The 26,733-nt window shown below is 42.2% G+C and overlaps 1 protein-coding gene across 9 annotated transcripts in view; it reads left to right on the top strand.

The window, feature by feature from the left end:
- SETD4 (SET domain containing 4) overlaps positions 1–26,733 on the top strand; it is a 434,330-nt gene that overhangs the window by 164,390 nt on the left and 243,207 nt on the right. For 7 of the 9 annotated variants that reach the window (XR_014294474.1, XR_014294475.1, XR_014294476.1 and 4 more), the window contains one exon: positions 5,286–5,451. The exons of the other annotated variants lie outside the window; for them this stretch is intronic. The gene's annotated coding sequence lies outside the window, so the exon portion shown is untranslated. The remainder of the gene's footprint in view (positions 1–5,285; positions 5,452–26,733) is intronic. 9 annotated transcript variants of the gene reach the window in all.

Raw genomic sequence — 26,733 nt, 5'->3', positions numbered from 1 at the left:
ATGTGGGAAGAGCAGAGTCAGAGGGAGATCTGAAGATGCTACACTGCTGGCTTTGAAGACGGAGGAAGGGGCCACCTGCCAAGGAATGCAGGCTGCCTTCAGAACCTGTGAAAAGCAAGGAAGTAGGTTCTTACCCAGAACCTCTAGAAGGAAGGCAACCCTGATGACACCTTGATTTTAGCCTAGTGAGACCCACTTTGGACTTTTTAAAATCTCTATTTATTTACTTATTGAAGTATAGTTGATTTACAGTGTTGTGTTAATTTCTGCTGTACAGCAAAGTGACTCAGTTATACACATATATACATTCTTTTTTATATTCATTTCCATTATGGTTTATCCCAGGATATTGAATACAGTTCCCTGTGCTCTACAACAGGACCTTGTTGTTTATCCATCCTATGTGTAACGGTTTGCATCTACTAACCCTAAGCTCCCAGTCTTCCCCTCTCCCACCCCCCTCCCCCTTGGCAACCAGAAATCTGTCCTCTATGTCTGTGACTTTGGACTTTGATCTTCAGAATCATAAGATAATACATCTGTGTTGTTTAAGCCACTAAGTTTGTGGTAATTTATTCCAGCAGCCATAGAAAACTAATACTCAGGCATTGTGTTAAGTTTTTTACACACATTATCTGAAGTTAATCCTCTCTACAGTCTTTTGAGTTACATACTGTTATCTTCATTTTGCAGAAGAAGAAAGAGTTGTGGGGAGATCCAAGAGGGCAGGGAACATTCCAATATATCCAGACTTGATGCAAATGTCCTTGTGTTCACTCCGTGCCCAGGCTTTGTAGATTTGGTAGCATCTAAACATGTCTCTCCTTGTGCCTTTCCAGGTAGGAAATTATGTTTCCCTTCATTTCCTCATGGAAACCTCTTCATCCTCTTGAGCACTTTTCTTATTCTTCTTTGAACATTCTGTAAGATACTATAACTCACTGTGTATTTCTTGGAGGACAAGAACTACGTCAAGGTCTTTTCAAATTATTCCTTTTATGTTCATTTAGTGTAAGTTTATAAGTAAACTGAGGAGAAAAGAAGGGAGGGAACATAGGTTCACAGAGCACCCCCTTATGTCAGGGGATTTCCCATATATGATCTTATTTTATCTTCATGGGAACCCTAAGCTGTAGGTATCATAAGCCCATTTTATAGACAAGAAACTTGAGGCTCAGAATTTGGATAGCTGACTCAGGGTCAGAGTTTTTCTTTTTTTTTCCTTTAGGATCGCTAGAATGATTTAGTATTTATGGATCCTTAGAACTGTAACAGGTATACAGTAACATAGGGGTTAGCAAGCTACAACTCTTGGACCAGATCCAGCATGTGACCTCTTTTTGTACTGCCTGTGAACTGAGAATTGTCATTACATTTTTTTAAATGTTACATGTATTTTATTTATTTAGTTATTTTTAACCTCTTTATTGGAGTATAATTGCTTTACAATGCTGTGTTAGTTTCTGCTATATAGCAAAGTGAATCAGCTATACATACACCTATATCCCCATATCCCCTCCCTCTTGCGTCTCCCTACCACCCTCGCTATCCCACAGTTTTTCCATGTTGGAGTTAGGATTCGAGCCCAGGGCTACCTCATTACAAGGCCCATGATGCTGCCAGGACCACTGGAGTGGAGATTCCTGTGGAGGCAACCAGAAGAAGGGACTGTGGAAACAGACAGGAGGAAGAGGGAAATCAGACTATGTACTATGTGGTGGAGTAAACCCATGCCGGTGAAGCCAGAGCAGCTGTGGCTTGCCGCGTCCTTTCCCTGCTAACTGTCATCTGCCCTCTGGACTTTTGGGCAGGTGATATTGTGCAAGGTGATGTAGGCAAGGGGAGGAGAGAATTTCCAGTCTATATCAGTGTGTGGGTTATAAACCATGGAAACAGACAATTTTCTTTCTGTAAGTGTTTTGAAATTGCCTGTCAATGAGATTTATCAAGAACTCACATATTCCCAGTAGCTAAATCATGTTTTCAAAACATCATCTGTATTGATTTAAGAAATATGAGTACCTTATTATCTCCTATGTTTTGGATGCCTGTGTGTCTTGTTCGAGCCCATGTAAAGAAATACATTTACTGAGTAAAAAAAAAAAGAGTCTACATTCAGGCATCTCATACATGATACTGAGGGGAAAAAAGAGAGGATGCAAACAAAAATACGTGTACCGAAGTCCCAGGAACTTCATGTTTGAATTGTTTTTACTGGAATTTGCAAATGACCCATGCTCTATGTTTTACTGGATTTGAAAATAAACCACAGTTGGGAACCAATCTTGTCCTCACTTATCCCTGCCACATTCCTGACACATGGGCCAGAGATTTTTTGGGTCAAGGTGTCCTCCTCATTTCTTTACTGAGAACTTTTATTAAGGTCAGTCTGATTACCTGGGAAGGTATGATTTAATCTCTTGAAAGAAACGGGAGACTGCCAGGTGCTAGTTCCGCGTCCTCTGAAAGTTCTGTCTGGATTATTCCTCAGCAATCCCCAGCTTCCTGGACTCAGCAGCTGAGGTGTCACAATGTTTTATTCTTTTGGTTAAGATATTAATGTAAAGGTGCAGATCCTTCCTTGGAAGCTGACAAAAGCAAATCCAAAATATTCTCCCCTTAAAGGAAAACCAAACATACAGTTTTAAAAATTTGAAGTATAGTTGATTTATAATGATTCAGGTTATATACATATATATGTATATATATAAAACTTTTCAGATTCTTTTTCATTATAGGTTATTACAAGATATTGAATATAGTTCCCTGTGCTATATAGTAGGTGCTTGTTGTTCATCTATTTTATGAATGAAATAAATGAGTGATTTATTTATTAATGAGTGAATCTGTTAATCCCAAATTCCCAATTTATCCCTCCCCCCTTTCCCCTTTGGTAACCATAAGTTTATTTTCTATGTCTGTGAGTCTATTTCTGTTTTGTAAATAAGTTCATTTGTATCTTTTTTTAGATTCCACATTTAAGTGATAGCATATGATATTTGTCTTTGTCTGACTTACTTCATTTATCAAGCATACAATTTTTAAGGGGACAACCTGAAGTCAGAAAGTTTTAAAGAGTTGTTAGTACTTAAGAGTTTGGGTTCATTTAAAAAGTTTAAAATAGGAACTGATGATTTGGAAGCCTTTGTTTGGCTAGGAAGAGATCTCCCTTTTCAGTCATCTCACTGAAAGGCACCTTAGCTATTATCCTGAACTAGAAAAGTTGCGGAACTGAAACTAGCCGCTGGGAGGAGCTGGCAAGCTCGGAGAAGGAACGGGGTTACCTTGTCCTGTGTGAAGTTCTCAAACTCACTTCTTGGCCCTCAGTTAGAACCATGAAAGGATCTCAGCATAGGTGAGGGGGCCCTGAGAACAGAAGAGGTGAGGGGGCCCTGAGAAAAACTAATTTCTGCAGAAGGAGCCCTCATAACCTCTTATGGGGACTCGTGTGGTTATTTATCGGTCTTTACAATCTAGAGATGATTCCTTGGACCTCACACAGCAGATCAGACTCCAATCTGGTGTGATTCCAGGGTGCACCGTGTTTGATGAATGATTGTTCTATGATATCTCTGGGTCCGTGACTGGTTAAGCCTGGGGGGAGCAAGGGCACACATTCTTTGGGAATTTGATTCCTTCCCATATCTTCCTTGATCTCCTCCCCATAAAATGCTCTTCACGACTATCTCTAGACTCTCCCTTACCTTCTTCCTTTTCTGGTTCTGGTTCTAAGATGAGGCCCACTATACCTTAAAGCATCCCTTCTCTGGCCCCTGCCTGATTCTCATCCTTGGTGGCCCTCTTCTGCTAAGATCTTTTGGATGAAATGGGGCTCTCCTGAGCCTCAGGTCTAGGCCCTTTCTGCCCTGCTAGGGGAAGGAGCCAAGGGGCTTTTGGCTCATCCCTCTGGGCTGCAACCGGTCCCTCTGTCTGCCCTTCCAGGTCTGCTTTACATCCAGGTCTGCCACTGGCTTCCACGCAGCGACGGAGCCCCGATCCCTCCCTTAGGAATCTGCCCAGTACTCAATCCCCCGACTCCTGTTTGGATGGGCCCCTTCTGTTTGCCCTCGCCCATCCTCCCCAGGGACTGGTGTCTTGCCCCTGAGTCATGGCCCACTGGCGGGATGCCGTCTATCTGTCCCGATTCCCGATGCTGTTTGGCTGTCTTTCTCCCCGCCTCCTTGAGTAGCTCCTCCTCCGGCTTCCTTCCTGCTCCTGGTTTAGTTTATTTGTTGGGAAACTTTACAGTTCACCACGTGGACAGATTGCACCCTTCCTTCACCTGCCCCCACACTGTCTGCCCCGCTGGATGTCTCGTGGTTGGCTGTCGCCAACCCCTTTGGACGCTGCGCCCTGCTTGCGGAACTGGATTCGGAGGCTGGGTCGGCCTGCCCCCAAGTCCCTTCTACCCTATCCCCACCCCAGTGACTCCTTGAAGTTCTAGGTTGGGTCCCTTCAAATCTCTTCCATCCCATTGCAATTAACCAGCCTTTGTCCATACAGTTCATACCCCCATATCTCACATTTGTTTGGATTGAAGATTTCCCTACCATATCGTCTCCTAGTTTTGCTCATCTGCCTTCTCAAGTCGGGTCTTTCTTTACTTGTGTATGCTTAGGTGTTGCTTAGGCAACATAAGGTGGAATTATCAGTGACTGTCCCACCTACTAGTTGCTCCTGTCCCCACCACTCTATTACAAATATGCCACCAAGGAATCCTAATGGCTACCTTATTGACAAAGCTATTGGCTGTATCTCAGTCCTCTCTCTCTCTTCCCTAATTTCTTTCCAGCATCTGGCACGGTGACCACCTGTTCTTGTAGAAAGCGCCCTCTTACCTTGCCTTTGATGGGAATTTGTTCTTTCCATCCTCTTCTTGGCGCCCATAGTTGTGACTACCTTTGCTGAGTTTTCCTGAGCCTTCCCCGTCTCCCTCCTATCCTGGGGGCCCTCACTGTGTCTTCTAGGGCCTTTGCCTTTACTCTCTTGGTGAAGTCACATGCAGCTTGAAGCGTGTAACTCACAAACCTACAGTCCCTGCCTCAGTGGCACTCCAGTTTTTTATTTCCAATTTTAGAATTGGAGTGGAATATGAGAGTCTCTTGGAGCCAACAGTAATTTTATTATTATTATTATTGTTATTACTTTTTACTATTACATTCCCCTTGTTATTCCTCTATTCCCGCAGACAGGGAAACTGGGACTCTTTCATTTGATTCCTTTTTCTCCTTTAAACAACAGCATTCTAACGATACATCCCCTCCATCTTCTTCATTCTTTCCTAGGAAAACCAAAAAACCCTACGCATTGGAGTTTTTGCTCTGCAGCAAGAGGTCAGCCCGCTGGACTCTGAGTAGCTGGTGATTCAGTTTGCTTGAGACAATCTGGGAGAACCCACGCACACACGCACGCGCACGTACACAGGGAAATATACCAAATGAGAAGAGAGAGGTGGGTTCCTCATTCTTCTGGAGTTTTCTCTATACTTTCTGTTGTCCATTTCGGTGCTTATTCCTGGGCCTCAAGCTGTCATTTACTGTGGTGAGCTATCACCCGAGGTATCCCACACATGAACATGCCCAGATGTGCTGGAGCTAGTGATGATGTGGCTGGAAGGCCGCACGGTGGTTGGAACACACTCCTAAAGAAAATATTTACCTTTAAAAAGAAATGATCTGGTTGTAATCTCTCATACTAAACAAAATAATAGTACTTTTGGAATTTTTTTTTCTTGATTAGTTTGCTTTTTACAATGAAAGTTACTCTGAAACTTTGAATGCTGTCTCATATTAATCAATCATATAAACCCTTTTACCTAAAGCATTAGAACAAAGCAGGTAAGTGGAAAACACAAATGATAGTGTGTTTAACGTGTCTGGCATCTCATTCGATCCACACGACACACCTGTGCAGAGATTAGTACTCCCTATTCCCTCCTTTTGCAGATAAAGAGGTTGAAACGTGAAAAGACTTCATAACACTCATGAACAACAGTGCTGGTTCTGGAACACAGGACTTCTTTCCTAAGCCAGCGCTCTTTCTACTGTGCTATTTTCACCATTATTGTTTGTTGTGCTGAGTCTATATATTTAGTCTGTTAGAGACAGTTGAACTGTGAGATGCATCCATCATCTTGGCAAAGAAGCTTAAATAAAATGACCAGAAATGCCAAGTCTTGTTGGTTGAACAGATCTGCAAAGGCTCGAGACATCAACGTTATTATTAAAAAGCATCGACCTGGAGAACAGGCCCAGTAACAGGAAACCTTTTCACAGTGTCTCAGTTCTGTCACACTGGACAGCTAGATTAAGGACACAGAATCTGTGAATAGATTGTTCTAGAATTATTTCCCTAAAGAGATATTTTTTGGTAAAGAACTTGGCCATTTGGTGAATGTGAAAGAAAGATATTCTTTTTGATATTCATCTCTAGGTCAGTGAAAAGCTGCATGACCTCTAATGGGCAGGGAGTAGAGACCAGGAATGAGGAGGGTGACCTCTGACAAAAAACCCTTTGGGGTGGCTGCTAATGCCGTTGGACAGACACTTAACCTGGGGCTCCAGAGGTTGGTGAAGGTTGCAGACACTTAACTGGAACTGCAGGTTGAAAATAGAAGTTGGATGTATTCCTCTGAGGATCATGGTCTACTGCAATGGTTTCACACCTTTGAGCAGCATTACTCCCATACGTACAGGGCTTATTTTGGTCTGCCTCTTTGGTTTTTCCCTTGTCCCATGGCAGCCCCTGAGGTGCCTCCCACGGGGCACATCCTGGCTCATGAGAGCTGATGGTGCTACAGCTCTTCCCACCTCTGCATTCACTGATCTCACATGGGTAGCTTGAAATTAACCAGGGTGAGAGTAGTTACACCATGGAACTCGACAAATACCGCACATCAGGTCTCCTCTCACGTCGTCCTGAGACCCACTTATTAAACATTTACCAGCACATCACTGTCTGCCAGGGTTCCTGGGGTCCTACGTAGCAGAACTTGAAAATGACTAGTATGATGGCTTTTTCTATGGGAAGTTGCTGTTTTAGTTTACTAGGGCTGCCTAGCAAAGTATCAAAAATGGATTGGCTTAAGACATAGAAACAACGTAATTGTCCAGGGACAGACAAATGGATAAAGAAGATGTGGTACATATATACAATGGAATACTACTCAGCCATAAAAAAGAATGAAATAATGCCTTTTGCAGCAACATGGTTGCAACTAGAGATTATCATACTAAGTGAAGTAAGTCAGAAAGAGAAAGACAAATATCATATGATATCACTTATATGTGGAATTTAAAATATGACACAAATAAACATACCGAAGAGATAGAAACAGACTCACAGACATAGAGAACAGACTTGTGGTTGCTAAGGGGGAGGGGGTGGGGGAGGGATGGAGTGGGAGGCTGGGGTGAGCAGATGTAAACTATTATATATAGAATGGATAAACAACAAGGTCCTATATAGCACAGAGAAATATATTCAGTATTCTATGATAAACCATGGAAAATAATATAAAAAAAAGAATGTATATATATGTATACCTGCATCACTTTGCTGTACAGCAGAAATGAACACAACATTGTAAATAAACTATACTACAATAAAAAAAACTGGTTGGCTTAAACAGTGGATATTATTGTCTCATAGGTCTGGAGGCTGGAAGTCTAAGACCAAGGTATTGGTAAGGCCATGCTCCCTCTGAAGGCTCTAGGAAAGTTCTCTTCCAGGCCTCTCTCTTAGCTTCTGGTAGTTTCCTGACTTGTGGTAGTATAACTCCAATCTTCATATGGGTTCTCCCTGTTCTATATCCAAATTTCCCCTTTTTCTAGGGACACCAGTTATATTGGATTAGAGTCCACCCTAATGACTTCATTTTAACTTGATTTCCTCTGTCAAGACCTGATCTCCAGATAAGGTCCCATTCAGAAGTACTGGGGTTAGGACTCCAACATGTCTTGTTTGGGGAATACAATTCAACCCACAACAGTAGCCAAGCATGAATTTTGGTTCTAGTCTGTCCCTCATTGACTGTGTGGCTTTAGTTTGACACTTAACAGCCCCAGTTCCATATGCAAAAAATAAGGAGGTTGGACCGTGTAATCTGGAGATTTTATCTCTCAAATTCCATGGCTTTATAAACACACTTACTGTTCCTGAACCTCCATCAGTGGGATCAGTCTCTAATTTGTTTTCATGCTTTTATTTATTTAATTGTTGTATTAGTTTCAGGTGTACAGCAAAGTGAGTCAGTTATACATATACATATATCCACTCTTTTTTAGATTCTTTTCCCATATAGGTCATTACAGAGTATTGAATAGAGTTACCTGTGCTATACAGTAGGTCCTTATTAGTTATCTATTTTATATATAGTAGTGTGTATACATCAGTCACAGTCTCCCAATTTATTCCCCCCCACCTTTCCCCCTGGTAATCATAAGTTTGTTTCTTTATGTATAAAGGATGTTGTTTAGAATTGGCTGATTAATAGTAATTGCTACTTTTTTTAAAAAAAAGCAACTCTGATATGCCAAGCATTCCATTAGGGGCTTTATATATTTTATTTAACCTTCAAAAATGTCCTGCAAGATATTTATTAGAATCCCCATTTGATAGTTGAGGTGTCCAAGGTGCAGAGAGGTCACCTAATTTGTTAAAATTTATAATATTCACAAGTGGCAGAGCTGGGACTTGAATCTACATCTTTATGGCCCCAGAGTCAAATACTCTCCTGTTTCCTTTGTGAAGTTGGCCATCCTCTGGACAGGTGGAACCCATGGGCCTAACGCCTTTGGCATTGGTTTCTCATGACAGCTAATGATCTCTGTTCTGCATCCCATTTACTCACCTGAGAGGTTTATCTTTCAGTTCCTTGAAGTTTCAGATTAAACCAGCCAAGTTGCCTAATCCTAAAAGGAGATCAGAGCAGAAGAGATTTCTGAGCTGCCCTTTGGAGGAACCCACAGCCTTTCAGTTTGTCTACAATGATTGCGTCCCAGAAAAGGTTTGAATTTGTTAAGTCCACACAACCTGTGGAGTTTAAAAGAGGTTTAATTTTGTATAGACCATATTTTTCTTGCTTTTTTATGGGAGCCTGACCCTCAGAAACCTTTCTCCCAATTACTCACAGGCTTAGTTACCATGTGACGGCTGCCATTTTATTCCTCTGAAGATGCGTAGTTGCCTACAGAGACTTCTCCAGTGCCACCTAAGTCTCCTGGAGAGAGACGCTACCCCCAGGAACAAGGGCCACCTCCCAGGTCCCCTCCCTTGGGTGCCATTTCTTCTGCTTATGCTGCTGATATATATGGTAGAGCCCTTAGGAGCCACATTGGTGTGGTCTTCTGTGGAGAGAATTCCTGTTTCACCCGGTCTTGGATTTCCTGAAGGGTAACTGAAGCAGAGCCTCCTTGCCTTAGATAGCTTCTGTGAAAGACAACTTCTGTTTTCAGTTACAACCTCTGTAGATGCCAGACTGGGCTGGGCTGAGTTGGGCTCAGACCAAGCATCAAGGTCTACTCAGAATCACTTCTGCTGGTGACCAAGAGTTAGTTATTGGGCCAACTTCTTCCAGGAAGCTTTTTGGCTGCTCATTAACCTAGGTTCCTGGTGACCCAGCATCTCTACCACCAGTACTTTAATCATAGCCAGATGTTCCTCTCTGTGCTGGTATCGAAGGACAGCAGAAAAGCTACTGTTCATTGTTTTCTGTGCAGAGGAAGAGGTGATGGCCATAGCAGTTGGTGATATTATTAGAGGTCTTCTTTGGCAATGTATGTAGCTGATTACCTAGATCACCCTGCCTCTGTTTAACTAAGCTCATCTGGTGCAAAAAACAATTACCTGCCTACACAGCAAAGAAAACTTTTGAGAAGGGGATCGTATGAACGTGGAGCTGCTAATCAGGTAAGCTAGGAGGAGATGTCCCAGGAAAGAACGTCCTGTTCCACTGTAAACAGAACCACAGTTTACCTGGAATCTCTGTGTGTGTTTATTCATGGTGCTAGCTCATAATTTGGGTCCCAGTTCAGTTTATTTCACTTCTTATAAGTTTGTTTGTCTTCCTCCTCTTGTCTGATGGCAAGAATTGTCTGGCTGGAGTGGTAAAGGTCTTGTGGGGCAGGCCAGCCCCAGTTTAATGAGTGTGGGAAGAAGCCAACATGTAGGTCAACCTTGAGAATCAAACTAACACGAAAATGTAATCTAGGAAGGTCTGAGGCTGAAAATGTGAGAGCCCTTAGCAAAGCAATATGTAGGAATTGATCTCTTCTACAAGTGTTTGATATTCAGCATGGCATCTACTGTCACAGCCCTATGTCTTGGATCATTATTATTTAGTGGAGAAAACAGTCTTTCCATGTGTGCTGGATATTCCCAGCCATAAAAGATCCTTGCATTGACCAGCTTGTTGCTGTCCCTTTATGCCTTTCTTTTTTTGTGTTAATAAAGTGATGGAGGAAAGTGAGGATTCTTACATTGATTAAGGAAAAGGTTCAAACCAGGATCTTTTCCTTTTAGGCAGTCTGGTGGGCTTTGTCCTCACACACGAGTCAGCCAACATATTTGAAATTCTATCATCTCAAATCTAAAGCCCACCTGCTAGTGTGCTCTGTAGCCAGGGATCTGGAGACTCTCCTGCACCCTTACCCTAAGTGCACTCAGGGTTTAGATGGGGGTGGATCTTATCCACTTCCTTCTCTGCTTCCTATCTTTCCTTCTCCAAAACCACATGGCGTTGCTCACTTATTTCATTGGTTACTTTTAGAAATATTTTGAAGGGTCATTTCTTTTCCCCAGTGAAAACCCTTTTGATGTTTGGAGGATGAATTTTAAAAGTTCTGACGACTGGTTTAACATCTTTTGTGAGAGTCCTCTTGGAGGAATGAAATGAATAGTTCATAAGGTTAAAAATGGCATGAAGTTGTTATCCATTTGGGTCCAGTCAGTCTCTGGGGATCTTATGGGTCGATGGACGTATAATCATTGGGTAATGGGATTGGAAGCCTTAAGCCATATGACTTTCTAGGTCTAATCCAAGACCTTCATTCTGTTGATGAGGAGGAACTTGAATCAAGTTTAGAATCCAGGTGTTATGACTCATGGTCCACATCACTGCCTGCTATGCCAGGGGTCCCCAAATGGCAGTGATCTTAATCATCTGGGTGCTTATTAACTGTGCAGATTCCTGGGCCACTTCTATGAGATTCTGATTTTAATAAATACTCTGAGTTAACACTGTACAGTCAAGATATAACGTGAGCCCTATGTGCAATGTAAATTTTTCTACTGGTTACATTAAAAAAGTAAAAAGAAACAAGCGACATTTTAGTAACATTTTATTTAATCCACTATAGACAATTTATCATTGTAACATATATAATCAATCTAAAAAGTTATTACAGCGGGGGAGGGATAAATTAGGAGTTTGGGATTAACATATACACACTACTATATAAAATAGAAAGCCAACAAGAACCTGCTGTATAACACAGGGAACTGTATTCAGTATCTTGTAATAGCCTATTCTGGAAAAGAATATAAAAAAGAATATATATTATATATATATATATATATACACACATATATATGTATGTATATATCACTGAATCACTTTGCTGTACACCTGAAACTAACACAACTATACTTCAATAAAAAATACCAAAAAAGTTATTAATGAGTTATTTGACTCTTTTTTGGTACTGAATCTTTGAAATTGGCATGCATTTAATACCTATAGCACATCTTAATTTGGACTAGCCATATTTCAAGTGTCAAAAGCCACAAGTGGCTAGTGGCTGTCACATAGGACAGTGCAGATCTATAAGTATTCCCTCCCAATCATTGGAGCTCTTCATTAAAAGGTATGAACTGCCAACAAAGTAAGTCCCCCCCATTGCGTGATGCATTCAAGCATCTAGTGTTGCTAAGTTCAAAATTCAAGTGCCCCACCAGGCAGACCTTGTTAAACTTTGTGGGCTACAGCACAATAATAGATAGGGATGTGTTTACATAGCAAATATGCAGGAAACCATTGGCTGTCGGATGACACAGACATCTTGAAGCCACACGCTACTCACGTACCTCTGATCATATGCATTTGCACGTGTAGACTATTGTGCAGGCGCTGGGAATTGTATGTGCTACAGGCACAGACAGTCAGTAAAGGGTTTCAGTGGAATTTTCAACCAGAAGCAGCTGAAAGTTTTTCCAATTTAATCTGTAAACGCAGTTGGGGGATTTTTGCACGTGAATCAACTTGTTTGGCTTGACAGACCTTCTCTGTGCTCTCTCCCTGCCTCAGTCTTGGGCTCACAAAGGTGCTCTGTGTGTAAATTTGCAGGGGGATAGAATGAAGTGCATAGAAGTTCAAGGGAAACTTTCTCCAAAAACGCAGCACCAGGAAGCCAGAGTGGGAACACAGGAAGGGTCCCTTCTCTGAGTCTCCACTCTCCCCACCAGAAGTGCTTTTCAAAGGGTTGAGGGTGGAAAAACATTGGAATTCCAACTAATAAGATAGACTCATACATAATGGGAATTACATTGCTCTGTGTTAACGTAATTAGAAATTAATCCAGTTGTTTAAACCTGAGTCTCACCGTTCTTTTTGCTTCATAAGAACTTCTTTAATTAAAAAAAGAAAGAAGAAAAGGAACCATTAGAAGGAAACTGGGTATTTGGTACACCCAGTGCTTGGATGGATGTCACATTGTGTTGTGTAGCCACTTCAGTGGCATCAGCCAGTATACACTTGGCTGGGTGTATACTTCAGTGGCATCTACGTATGGGGCTTCATGATGCTGGAGAGTGAAAGATGCTGAGATCTCAGAGTACCAGTAATAATAACAATTTCATAACAAGAACGACAACCAACATTTACCAAGCATTGTTTATGTCTCAGACACTTGATATGGATGAACTCATTTAATTCTTGCAGCAACCCTAGAAGTAGGTACTGGTATTTATTCCCACTTTATCTTGAAGGAAACTGGGGCACAGAGAAGTTTGCTACTTTGCCAAGTCACCCAGCTGCTAATGAGCAGAGCTGGGGTTAAACTCAGGTGGATCCTTAGTTCTAACCCAAAGACCACACCTGTTCTGCTTGGAAGACTCCTTAAGTGTCCTCCTGCCAACTTCCCACCAAAGCAAAAATCTCTCTGACCTTCCAGTTAGGTGGTCATCCAGCCCCCTGCTTGAATTCATCAAGCAATGGAGAGCTCATTGCTTTGTTGGCAGCTCATGACTTTTTTTTTTTTAACTTATCCTGCAGTTGTATTTATTTATTTATTTATTTATTTATTTAATTTATTTAGGCTGCATCGGGTCTTAGTTGTGGCATGCAGGCTCTTTGTTGCAGCGTGCAGGCTTTTTTCTAGTTGTGGCACGTGGGCTCCAGATGTGGGCTCTGTACTTGGGGCATGTGGGCTTTGGTGCCCCACAGCATGGTGGATCTTAATTCCCTGACCAGGGATCGAACCCACGTCCCCTGCATTGGAAGGCAGATTCTTAACCACTGGACCATCACAGAAGTCCTGGCAACTCATGCCTTTTATGAAGAACTCCAATGATTGGTAAATTCTTCTTTACCTTCTACAATCTACCTTCTATGATTAGCAAAACTTGATTCCCCCTCAATGTTTTGGGGTGGAGACTTCTTGAAGGTACAATAAGATAGAATTAACACATAATGGGACTTATATCTCTGTATATGTGTTAATGTAATGGGAGGGTAATTACTTTTGAAAAATAGTTACAAGGATACAATTGTTTAAATCGTTTTCATCTGCCTATGCTCCACTCCAAGGAACCACTTACTCTGTGACCTGTTATGTACCTCAGAAAGTTCCACCTCCATGCCTTTGTTTCTGCTGCCTGGAACAGCCTCCCTTCCACCTGTTCATAGTCAAATGCTGTTCCCTCTTTGAGCCTAGTTCGCTCTGCCATGAAGTCTTCTTTGGTAAGGAGAGAAGTTGTTACCAATGAGAGAACTAAATGCTTGTTTACCTAAGAGGAATTAATAAACAGTGATTTCCCTCCTTTAGACCTAGAGCAAAGGTCAGAGCTGTTTGAGCATCTGTGTCATGTTGGAGGCTTCCTTCATAGCCATGTGACTTTGGGCAAACCTTTTAATGTCATGGGCCTGGCTTTCTCACCAGCAAAATGAAGAGCTTGAATCAAAGGATCTCACCATCAAGATGTGCATACCCGAGCCCCTGGTCAGCTTTTTAAAAATGCCCATGATAGGAGTACTCTGTTAGACTGTGAATTGGTAACCCTGAGACAGGCTGGGACCTGGGACCCTTTGCAGCATGCTTGTACCTGGACAAACATCTTTTCAAGCAACAAAATACAAAGAAACTATAAGGGACTAAAAATAACTGCATCCATGTGCAGTTGGGGCAAATTATGGACAACAAGAAAGAAAAAGACCAAAAACCCAACTGCCACTTCTGAAGAGCTGGGAGCAAAAACAGAGTACCGGGAGCAAAAGCAGACTATTGTGCATACCCCTGTACACACCACCAAAGGGGTGGGCAAACCCCTAAGCCACTCCTCTGGCCCGACCCCTGGACCTGCCCTTATCCTCATCGTATATGAGGAACACTGAACCCGCTCTTACCCTCATCCCATATGAGGAACCAGCTTGTCCTCCCTTGGGAAGTGAGTAAGGGAACATGTTACTTGTTTTTGCTCCCCCTTGCTGCAGCAGCAGCCCCAATAAAGCCTTGTTTGTATTTCTTGTCTGGCCTCTAGTCAGTTTCTATTGATTAAGGAAGGCCAACAATATCACTGATGAACATAGATGCAAAAATCCTCAACAAAATACCAGCAAACAGAATCCAACAGCACATTCAAAGGATCATACACCATGATCAAGTGGGGTTTATCCCAGGAATGCAAGGATTCTTCAATATACGCAAATCAATCAATGTGGGAAACCATATTAACAAATTGAAGGAGAAAAACCATATGATCATCTCAATAGATGCAGAAAAAGCTTTTGACAAAATTCAACACCAATTTATGATAAAAACCCTCCAGAAAGTAGGCATAGAGGGAACTTACCTCAACATAATAAAGGCCATATGTGACAAACCCACAGCCAACATCGTTCTCAATCGTGAAAAGCTGAAACGATTTCCTCTAAGATCAGGAACAAGACAAGGTTGTCCACTCTCACCATTACCATTGAACATAGTTTTGCAAGTTTAGCCACGGAAATCAGAGAGGAAAAAGAAATAAAAGGAATCCAAATTGGAAAAGAAGCAGTAAAGCTGTCACTGTTTGCAGATGATGTGATACTATATGTAGAGAATCCTAAAGATGCTATGAGAAAACTATTAGAGCTAATCAATGAATTTGGTAAAGTTGCAGGATACAAAATTAATGCACAGAAATCTCTTGCATTCCTATACACTAATGGTGAAAAATCTGAAAGGGAAATTAAGGAAACACTCCCATTTACCATTGCAACAAAAAGAATAAAATACCTAGGAATAAACCTATCTAAGGAGACAAAAGACCTGTATGCAGAAAACTATAAGACACTGATGAAAGAAATTAAAGAGGATACAAACAGATGGAGAGATATACCATGTTCTTGGATTGAGAGAATCAACAATGTGAAAATGATGATACTACCCAAAGCAATCTACAGATTCAATGCAATCCCTATCAAACTATCAATGGCATTTTTCACAGAACTAGAACAAAAAATTTCACAATTTGTATGGAAACACAAAAGACCCCGAATAGTCAAAGCAATCTTGAGAAAGAAAAATGGAGCTGGAGGAATCAGGCTCCTGGATTTCAGACTATACTACAAAGCTACAGTAATCAAGATAGTATGGTACTGGCACAAAAACAGAAATATAGGTCGATGGAACAGAATAGAAAGCCCAGAGATAAACCCATGTACATATGGTCACCTTATTTTTGATAAAGGAGGCAAGAGTATACAATGGAGAAAAGACAGCCTTTTCAATAAGTGGTGCTGGGAAAACTGGACAGCTACATGTAAAAGAATGAAATTAGAACACTCCCTAACACCCCACAAAAATAAACTCAAAATGGATTAAAGACCTAAAAGTAAAGCCAGACACTATAAAACTCTTAGAGGAAAACATAGGCAGAACACTCTATGACATAAATCACAGCAAGATCCTTTTTGACCCACCTCCTAGAGAAATGGAAATAAAAATAAACAAATGGGACCTAATAAAACTTCAAAGCTTTTGCACAGCAAAGGAAACCATAAACAAGATGAAAAGACAGCCCTCAGAATGGGAGAAAATATTTGCAAATGAAGCAACTGATGAAGGATTAATCTCCAAAATTTATAAGCAGCTCAATATCAAAAAAACAAACAACCCAATCCAAAAATGGGCAGAAGACCTAAGCAGAGATTTCTCCAAAGAAGATGTACAGATGGCCAACAAACACATGAAAGGATGCTCAACATCATTAATCATTAGAGAAATGCAAATCAAAACTACAATGAGGTGTCACCTCACACCAGTCAGAATGGCCATCATCAAAAAATCTGCAAAGAGTAAATGCTGGAGAGGGTGTGGAGAAAAGGGAACCCTCTTGCACTGTTGGTGGGAATGTAAATTGATACAGCTACTATGGAGAACAGTATGGAGGTTACTTAAAAAACTAAATATAGAACTGCCATACTACACAGCAATCCCACTACTCGCATATACCCTGAGAAAACCGTAATTCAAACAGAGTCATGTACCACAATGTTCATTTCAGCTCTATTTACAATAGCCAGGATATGGAAGCAACCTAAGTGTCCATCATCGGATGAATGGATAAAGAAGATGTGGCACATATATACAATGGAATATTACTCAGCCATAAAAAGAAACAAAATTGAATTATTTGTAGCGAGGTGGATGGACCTAGATTCTGTCATACAGAGTGAAGTAAGTCAGAAAGAGAAAAAAAATACCATATGCTAACACATATATATGGAATCTAAAAAAAAAATTGTTCTGAAAAACCTAGGGGCAGGACAGGAATAAAGATGCGGACATAGAGAATGGACTTGAGAATACAGGGAGGGGGAAGGGTAAGCTGGGACGAAGTGAGAGAGTGACATGGACATATATACACTACCAAATGTAAAATAGATAACTTGTGGGAAGCAGCCATATAGCACAGGGAAATCAGCTCGGTGCTTTGTGACCACCTAGAGGGGTGGGATAGGGAGGGTGGGAGGGAGACACAAGAGGGAGGGGCTATGGGGATATACATATGCATATAGCTGATTCACTTTTTATACAGCAGAACTAACACACCATTGTAAAGCAATTATACTCCAATAAAGATGTTAAAAAAAAAAAAAAAGGAAGACCAAGAACCCTGGTCGGTAAACCGCACTGTGAATGGAACTCTCTGAGCCTGTGTGAGGAACACTGACGGCTTCTGCCCTGATGGTGAAAGCGTAAGAATATTTTTAAAATTTGAGAGGATTGAATCAGCCATAATGTTGATCTGAATGGGAGGTATTTTGGTGGATGGGTGGTAAAGGCATGTTTCCACCATTTGGATAAATTCAGAGTCTTGGATTTGGCAGAAGTTTGATTTTAAGAACTGGAACGTGAGTCATCTCTAACAATCCTTAAATGAGCTGCAGGCTGAGCAAAGAAGAAGGCAACAGCCAGCCTCTGTGGCTGGTGAGGCCAGAGACTCGTGGAAGTTCTTCTAAGAAATATGTTGATTGATTCCTGTTTTATTCCGGGTTCTTAAAATATAATATACCACTCCCCCCTTTTAAAGGAGGGTGAGATGGGCACCAAGGCTTAGGAATAAGGGATGTAACTGGGAGAAGAAGGTCCATGAGCTCTTTGGAATCCTGAAAGGAGCCTGGGGACGTCTGTGCACCATGGAGGAAAGTTCTCAGTGCCTGTGGCTTCTGCAGGCGCTAACAGTAAGAGCTGGGAGGTGGCAGAGAGTGCACGGATCAAGCGAGATGCTTGACCCAAGCCTCTGGGTCCTGTCAAGCTTCCTGCAGACAGGGTCAGAAACTACCAAGAAGTACTCTGGGCATTTCGGCTTTGCAGCTGCTTGGAGTGTTGTAATAGTAACATGGTGGCAGCACAGCATCCCGGGTCTCCCCATGTGGGAAATTACACTCTACCAAGTGGAGCACTGGGGTCTGAGCTGCCCCAAGCCCTGAAGTTTTTTCAAGCATCATCGTGTTGCTTCAGTTTTAACCTCACGGTACTTTAACATTCAGTAAGTTGTAGCAGAGCCTCTGCGCCAGTCTGATCTTGTCCCCCAGAATGAAACCTGCAGTAGAACAGCCTGGAGAAGAGACACCCATGGGAAGAACAGCAGCAGCAAGCTCTGGAGAGGCGCCCTTCCATATGGGGTGGGTCCTGCAGCCCAAGCCAAGCAGCTTAAATAACCCATCTCCCCTTCCCCCCTACTGTGCTTGTCCTCCTGGGCTCCACATGGTCCTGGCTAAGACAGAGAAAAATGGGTGCAGCAAGTAGCCTCTTTCAAGAGGGACAGTTTACATTTTCTCTGCCAGTGTCCTCTGTTTCCCTCCATGAACCTTTGAATGGCCCGAGTTCCAATCTCCTTTGGTGGAAGTGAGATGAAGATCACGGGCATGCTTTGGAAAATTAAGAGCATTATAGAAGCCCTGGGATTGTTTATTTTATTAAAATTTTTTTTATTATTATTAATTTTAGTTTTGGCTGCGTTGGGTCTTCGTTGGGTCTTCATTGCAGCGCATGGGCTTTTCTCTGGTTGCGGCAAGTGGGGGCTACTCTTTGTAGCGGTGCACGGGCTTCTCATTGCGGTGGCTTCTCTTGTTGCAGAGCACGGGCTCTAGGCACGCGGGCTTCAGCAGTTGTGGTACGTGGGCTCAGTAGTTGTGGCTCACAGGCTCTGGAGCGCAAGCTCAGTTGTTGTGGCGCATGGGCTCAGTTGCTCCGTGGCATGTAGGATCTTCCCAGACCAGGGCTCGAACCCGTGTCCCCTGCATTGCCAGGCAGATTCTTAACCACTGCACCACCAGGGAAGCCCAGCCCTGGGATTGTTATCTTGCCCGACTGGCATTTGTTTTTTTTGGGAATTCTTGACTTTTCTCCATTACTGCGAAAATGTTATTCAAGAATAAGTCAAAAGTTCTCATAACCACTTAGAACCTGCGGAGGACTGCCAGCTGCCTTGATGAACTGCTTGATAGAGGCAATGAGCAAGTGCTTACAACTGCTGGAGATGCTTCCTAGGTTATGACTCAGGAAAGAACAAGGAGGAAGAGGGACACTGTCCTCCTGAGGGGACTGTGCCTTCCCAGGATGGTTGTGTCATGTGGCAGGGAAGAGCCCACGTGCCACAGCCTGCCTGCTGGGGCTGGAGCCCAGCTTCACCATTAGCTGTGTAATCTTGAGCAAGTTACTTAACCTCTCTGGTCTCAGATTCCTGTTCTGTATAATGGGGAAAGTGATTGTACCAGAGTTTGTCAAGATTAAGTGGGTGGATCCCGTAGCACACTTAGAATAATTCAATAAATGCTGTACTTATTGTCATTTGTTTACAGTAATTGCATGTATGGGCGCTGAGCCCTGTGTAATGGGTACATTGCCCATTTGTTCCTCACTGCAAGGGCAGAGGCATTACCCCATTTTATACAGAAGAAAAATGGAGGCCCTGAGAGGTGACATCTCTTGGTATGCTAGTAAGTGGCAGAGCTGGAGTTTTTACTAACGCAAGACAATTTAGCACCCATAACCCATTCAGAGTTCACCTTAAAAGGTTATCAGTAATATTTTAAATAACTGATTAATACAGTCTGTGGTCCTTGACATTTGCAGTATTTTAAAAAAATTGAAGTATATAGTTGTTTTACAGTGTTGTGTTACTTTCAGGTGTACCGCACAGTGATTCAGTTGTGTATGTATAACTGATTCTTTTCCATTATAGGTTATTACAAAATAACCTTTTTTTCTCTTATAGGTTATTACAAAATATAACAAAATATTGAGTTCCCTGTCCTAGACAGTAGGTCCTTGTCTATTTTATACATAGACATTTGCAACATTTGAGGAAAGTACACAGGGAGGCTTCCTGGGTAGCATGGGCTGTTCTGGAAGCATCTGTGTGGCTCTACCAGGCTCCTGTGGTCCAGCTCCTTGCCTGTGTTCCTAACTGCCTGAAGGACAGCTCCACTGGGGACCCCGCAGATACCCCAATTTCTACAGGTCCCAAATCTCATTACCTTCCTCCAAAACCTTTTCCTCCTTCCATGGTAACTCAGATGAATGGCCTCTCAATATTCCCCTCCATTCTGGCTGGAAATGGTGGCTCCATCTTTGACTCTCACCTGCACTTAAAACTGGTAGCCACGTCTGGAGGACTAATGTCCCCAAGTCTCTTGACTTTTTCTGTCCCCATTTCTAGTTGGGGCCAATGTTAGGTAGGGTAGGCAGAGCTGGTATAACAAATAGGTCTCAAAGCATAAAATGACACACAATTAATAGATGGTTTGTTTCTGCTCATGTAACAGTATTGGGTGAGTAAGCTGGTCATGGTATGGCTCTGTGCACACAGCCATTCATTCAGGGATTCAGGCCGATGGAGTTTCAGTCATATTCACTGGGCTTCCAAGGATACTCTGAGCTTAGCATCATCACCACCAGCTGGAAAGGAAAAGGCAATGAAGAGGCACTCTGGCAGCTTGGATGGGAAGATCTGACACGTGAGTCCACCACTTCTGATCACATCCCACGTGATCACAGCCAACTGCAAGAGTGGGGGTATCTTGGACATCACCAACCCTGCAGGCTTGCTGCTGTCTTCAGAACAGTATCCTTAATGTGGCATTCAGAGGCCTCCACAACACGATCTAGTCTAACTTGCCTGCTTATCTTCTGCTCTAAGCCTCCAGTAGCCTCGGCCAACCCTGGCAGATCCCATGCTCCTTCTGGGTCAGGCCATGCTCACTGGCCAGCCTGTGCCCCTGCTCTGATCAGGGCACTGTTTCTCATCACTCATGGTCTGAGTCCTGCCCTCCTTTAAAATGTTGTTCAAAGACCACCTTCTTCCTGAAGTCCCTTCATGCTGTCCTCAACTGAAAAGGATTCTTCTCTGCTCTCTTCTCCCCCCTCATACACTTCTCTTACAGCCAGAGGAGAAATATATTGGTCATGCTTCCTATTACAGCTCCTTGTTCAATCCCTTGTCAGACTAAAAGCCCTCCTTGTGTTTTGCCTTCCTCTTAATGCAGAATAAAGCCAACACACCAAAGCTTTCATCACCCATTTTTCATAGATATTCCTAGGTTTCAGTTTTGTTTCTCTTCCCCACGGCTTGGTCTGGCCACCTAGGAACATCCCTATGTCCTTTCACATTTCTGTACCTTTGCCTCTGCTGGTTTCTCTACCTGGGAGGCCGTGATGCCATCTCCATCATCTGGTGAACTGGTGATTACATCATGTGATGCATTCCTCAGCCTTCCTTCTACCATTTGTGTCCACTCCTCTGGCAGAACCTGTGATCACCTCTATTCTAGTTCATCATCCCAACAGATGTGAATTCCTTGAGAACCAGAACATCCTGATAGGTTTTCTGGAGACATGATGCGAGCCTAATGTTTGGTGCATAGAAGGATTAAATCAGCATTTCTTGAGTGAGGGCACCCACCCAGCCGAGTTCATTCTTGTTGCTGGAGAACTGTGCAGATAGATTGCTTGAATCTAATGATAGTGCAATTAGGCCTTCTCGAATGAACAGTTTCTTTTGTCATTTGATGCCCCTACTAAGATGGCAGAGTGCAAGCACATTTTTCACTTATCAAAGAGGCCCAGCGTAGGTAAAAATCTGGGGAAAACCCAAATCACATAATGAAATACCAGAGAAAAAAGAAAAGAAGTCTAGGAAACTATATGTGAACAATGAACTTCACATTCTTGAACTGCTTCTTTTTTCAAAAAATTGAAACATCTCCAAAGAATACAGCCTTAAGAAACTTGGCCCAGGTGTATTTAATTTTCCAGAACAATATACTGATGATTATCATCTGGGAGCATGAATTCTTAACCCTTGGAGGCCGACACCTACTGTTTGTTAACTACTCTGAAAGCTTTAGGGTTTTTCCAAGGCAAGAAAATGTCAGGGGGTTAAAGTTCGAGGTTCAGTGAACTTAGAAGAAAAGATTTCTGGGTTGGCTTAGAGTTGGTTCAGGTAGGGGAGATGAAGCAATACAGGTGGGGTCTTCAGAAGTGAAGCAGTACAGGTGGGGTCTTCAGAAAGAGTAAAAGAGAGTTGGATGAGTGACAGCACCTGGCATATTTCATGGGATTAGGTTCTTGAACATGTTCTCAATCATCTGATCTGGGGCAGGAGAAGCCAGCAAGATACCCATTTTTCACTTTTATTTAAAGCTTGAATTTAGACTTCTGTTGTTCTGATTGCAATGCAAATTCAGAATATCATGTATATTCTTTCAAGTTGAAGTTTTTAAAGGAAATAAAGAAATAAACTTTGAGCTGGAAAGAACAGCCTGGTAGCTTTTGGGGAAGGTGCTAGTCTTTCTGCAGGAGGGTTCTATCCTTGCATTGTTAGATTTTTAGTTCTCTAAAGATGCATCATGAAAGCTTGATTTTAAATGTAGGCTCACATGTGAGATGGATGCTCTTTTTTTTTTTTCTTTTCAAATGAACGAGTAATTATCAAAACAGATAAAACACGTGACTGGAGTCCTCTTAGCATTTAGGCAAGCATCCTCTGGCAGCTCACAGCCGGGCCACAGATCTAGTGGCTGTTCTCAGCCGAGAAATTCTATGTGGTTGGGCAGGACACACCTCTTCCCATCTTCCTTCTGAAACATGACGTGGCTTTTGCCACATGTCAAAAAACCTGTGTCAAGTCTCACTTCCTCAGACATCTTGAGGAAAGGCTGAGGACTATATTTTTCCCAGTTAGTTGGAAATTTCCAACAGTGTTTAAGATGGTTGGAGGGGCTACATAATTTGTAAAAGATATGAAACGCATGGATATTTGTGAGATCTCCTTATTCATTTTGCGAAACTGTAGATAGGCCCAATTTCTATCTGATATTCTTTGGCACATTTGCATTTTGTCCTGAAAGCTCTAGAATGTTTTGGAATGACACTTTCCTTCGTTCTTTCTCTCATCACCACCCCCACCACTGACTGACTCTCCATTTGAAACTCAAGATTCTCAGGGTGGTGATATAAAAGGAAGATGCCCAAATATTTGTACCATCTCTTTCTACAGAATTTGCTAGAAATAACCAAGGCTAGGGTCTTTGTAGCATTGCTGTAGGACTCTGACCTGGGATGCAGAAGCCCTTTTGCCCTTCCCTAGCCATGCCCTGGAATTTTGTCCTATAGACTCTTTTTAAGGTTACACTTGAGGCTCTCATATCCTCCTATTAGATGTGTAATATACCTTTTCACATGCATCCACTTCATCATTCATTCAACAGCTATTTACCAAGTGCCTACTTTTCACTATACACTGGCCTTGGTAATCAGGGTATAACGGTGCACAAACCAGACACAGTCCCTGCTCTCATTGGGCTCACAGGCTAGTAGAGGAGCAATTACAACAGTCACAACAGTGAGGTGGGGGGGGTGTGATAAATGCAGACTGAAAGGAGAGCACTGAAGAAAGAGATATGGTTCCATGAACATATGGAGCCACGCTGAACCACATGGAATGTAAGAATCTGACCAAGACAATTTCTTAGGGAGCAATTTTTGAGCAGAGGTTTGAAGGGCAAGTAGGAATTCTCCAGATGGAGGTGGGGTTAGGCGAAAGAGGTTGTCTGGGAGGGGGAAGAGCATGAGCAAAGACCCTGTGACAGGAGTGGGCATGTATTTGAATGGAGACCCTGGCTGGAGCTCAGAGTAGGTAAAAGTCTGTGAGGTCAAATCATGGTGAGTGTTCTAGGCCATGCTCAATGTTTCCTCCTTGACCTGAACAATAGGAAGCCAAGGAGGAATTTAAGGTGGAATGTTGAGTTTTGAGAAGAACATTCTGGAAACCGTGGGGAAGAGATTAGGGCAGGTTCAGGGAGGATGCTGGGGAGTAGTTCATGCAAAAAATGTCAGTGTCTTGGGTTTGTACGTTGGTGGCCATGGAATTGGAGAGAAGTGAAGAGACCTAATTATTATTAGGAGGGAAAATGGACAGGAGTTGGTGATGGGTTGGCTGTGATGTGTGGGTGGGAGGTGGAGAAAATGGTGCCAAGGGTGGCCCCTCAGATTCTACTCAACAACACTGGATGTAGGAAGGACCATTCCCTCAGAGAGGAGACACAGGAGGAGGGAAGAAGAACTGGGACTGGGAGAGATGATCTTAAGATCAGATTTGGACAAGTGGCATTTAAGATGCCACATGGAATTTATGGTTCTGAAATCCATAGGTGAGATCTGGGCTGGAGATACACATTTTGAAGTCATCTGTAAATATCCAGTTGGATATTTAAAATTCTCCAGGTGGGCTCAGTTTGGTTGTATTTAAGTCAGGATACTGTACTAAATTTACAAGGTAGCGAAATTACTTCACACATCTAAATTCTCTGCTGATGAGAGGACAATTATAAGCCTCAGTGGTCTTCACCCACTGAGGGTGAAGTAACAAACATAATTTTTACTCTTAAATCAGTATCTCTGTAAGCCTTTCTGTGTCTTGGAGCAATTCCTTTCACAAATGATACTGCCTTATCCCAAGCCACACTCAAAGAGGAAATATTGGGTTGGCCAAAAAGTTCGTTTGGGTTTTTCTGTAACATCTTATGAAAAACCCGAATGAACTTTTTGGCCAACCCAATAAATGGTGGCAAGCATGGCGATGGGCTGAAGAAGCAGCCTGTATGGGTTTCATGTGGTGCATCTCTTGTTTCAGACATCCTTACTCAAACATCTTGGAAGAATCATGGCTCATGCTCGCATGCTACATCAGTAGTGCCCAGCTATTAACTGCAAAGGTTTAAAAAATCTTTAAAACAACAATCCCCAAATTGTTTTAAAAAATGCAAAATACTTCTTACCTCTCGATATTTTCAAGGATCCCCAAACCATTTAATATTTTGAAAAGACTTGGTTCTATAACATAATAAATTACATTCTAAAAGTTGAGTCATTGATATGGGGCATAATATTACCACTACCACCACAATTACTGACCACTAGGCTGGACATTAACTCACTTAAATCTATTTGGTAGGTGGTGTTATTTCTCCTATTTTCCAGTGAGAATATGGATGCTTTCAGAGGATACAGAGCTAGTTAATGGCAGGATAAGGACTTGAAATGAGTTGTGCCTGACTCCTAAGTCAGTGACCTTTAGCAGAGGGGAGTTCACTTTTGGGGACTTGACACTTATTTTATTACTTATTTTCTTTTGCCCCATAGATGGTTCACTCTCTCTGTAGAACTAGACCTTTTGAATGGGTCTTTGTTCCATTCCTGCTTTATTTAAACAGTCAAAATGTAGACTAGCCAGCTGAAAAATAGGGTTTTGAAGGTGGTCTGTTAACCCATTACCCCTTCCTCTTTCTAAAGTGTCTTGAAGACAAAAGCCACCATATGAATGCTGGCTATCATTGTCTTCATTCAGAACCATGAAAGAAGCTCCTGGTTGGAGATGAGTGAGCCTCTGTCTCTGAAAACTGAATTTTTGTTTCTTAGCTGACATATATGGAACCAGAACTCTTCCACGGTGGGAAAGATAAATCCCTTGACTCTGAAAAATGAATTTGAGGGGTGGTTGGTTGGAGAGCTCAGCTATTGTGTTGGGTCCTAGTTTGAGGGGTGGAGGAAAGAGAGAGAGAGAGGGAGAGAGAGAGAGAGGGAGAGAGAGAGAAGAGAAGAGGAGAGGAGACAAGAGTTACTCCTCAGATATTTGTTTCAGTTGGGAAATAGGGACATTTTATGTGTGGAATCTTATACTTACCATACATAGTGCTTTTTGCCCAGAGGCTCTCACAAGAATGCATTCTATTTTCTTTCTTGTCCACACCCATCAATGATAATCAACGCCACTTGGGTGATTCTGGAAGCTAGTCTAAACCAGCTACGCTACTTAATAGTTGTGGGAATGCGTAGAAGAAGTTTCTTCATTGAAAACTATTAGAGGAATTTATAGGCTGTCAGGGTGTAATTAGCTGTGAAAGATTTGGCAGGGACATGAAACTGACATTCTTCTCTCATCTTTTAACCCTGCCTCTTTCCATAACTGGCACATCTTCCCCATGTCCTGGCATTGTTGTCGTGTTGTTCTGCTCTTTGAATCTCTGCCCTGGCTTGGTTGTTCTGAAACCTATGTTGTCCTTCCCTCTGTGTTTCTATGAGCTGTGTTAATTGCCCCTCCACTTGATACTATATTTGTTTCTCTAGCCTTCCTTTACTAAGATATGGATCCACCTGAGCAATTATGTCAGACAGGCTTTCTGCCGTTTTGCATCTGTGCTTGCATGGATGTGTATGATTTAAGGCCTAAAAATATATTTTATCGGTTACTGGCTATAGAAAGTCAAGTTTGACTCAGAAGTTATCAGCACTACTTAAAAGAATAGGCTTATTTACCTATATACGTTTGTAATATGTATATTTGGGGGATAAAGACTACTTTGAAATTTGAGGTTCAATTGTTATGAGTTTGCTTAGGTACTCACTTTGAATAAAACTAACAGCCTGTGGAAAATTATGACTATTTGTTTCCATTTGGATTAATGTTGCT

Source organism: Mesoplodon mirus (assembly GCF_964341445.2).
Source record: "Mesoplodon mirus genome assembly, chromosome: 6".
In the NCBI taxonomy this organism is placed as follows: domain Eukaryota; kingdom Metazoa; phylum Chordata; class Mammalia; order Artiodactyla; family Ziphiidae; genus Mesoplodon; species Mesoplodon mirus.
Note: the sequence above shows the minus strand (reverse complement) of the source record. Positions and strands in the feature narration are given on the sequence as shown.